Source organism: Penaeus monodon, chromosome 20, assembly GCF_015228065.2.
Source record: "Penaeus monodon isolate SGIC_2016 chromosome 20, NSTDA_Pmon_1, whole genome shotgun sequence".
NCBI classification, from domain to species: Eukaryota; Metazoa; Arthropoda; class Malacostraca; order Decapoda; family Penaeidae; genus Penaeus; species Penaeus monodon.
Genome location: NC_051405.1, coordinates 41,400,899 through 41,401,153, shown reverse-complemented (window position 1 = coordinate 41,401,153; position 255 = coordinate 41,400,899). Strand labels below are relative to the sequence as shown.

Here is a 255-nt window from a genome sequence, read left to right as displayed (position 1 = left end):
CATCACATATGAACCAACAGTTTCTACCTCTCCCTAGGTCCTCCTCTTACTGCGAGGCTCGCATATCACCCTCGTCTATTACCTCCATCATAACCTCACTCCCACCCTCGGCCCCGTGGGAACCTCAGGCAGGAACTGGGAACTGGAATCGGAGGCAATCTATCGGCGTGACGCTCGCTCGCTTATTCTCGTCCACTTTGACCCTCGCTCGGTCGCCGTTCGGACCTCGTTTCTCCTCGTACTTGCTTCTCTCTC

General features: G+C 55.7%; 1 protein-coding gene across 1 annotated transcript in view; it reads right to left on the bottom strand.

Moving 5' to 3' along the window:
* Positions 1–255, bottom strand: part of LOC119585834 (neuropeptide SIFamide receptor-like) — a gene marked incomplete at its 5' end in the record, with an annotated part of 60,650 nt that overhangs the window by 7,174 nt on the left and 53,221 nt on the right.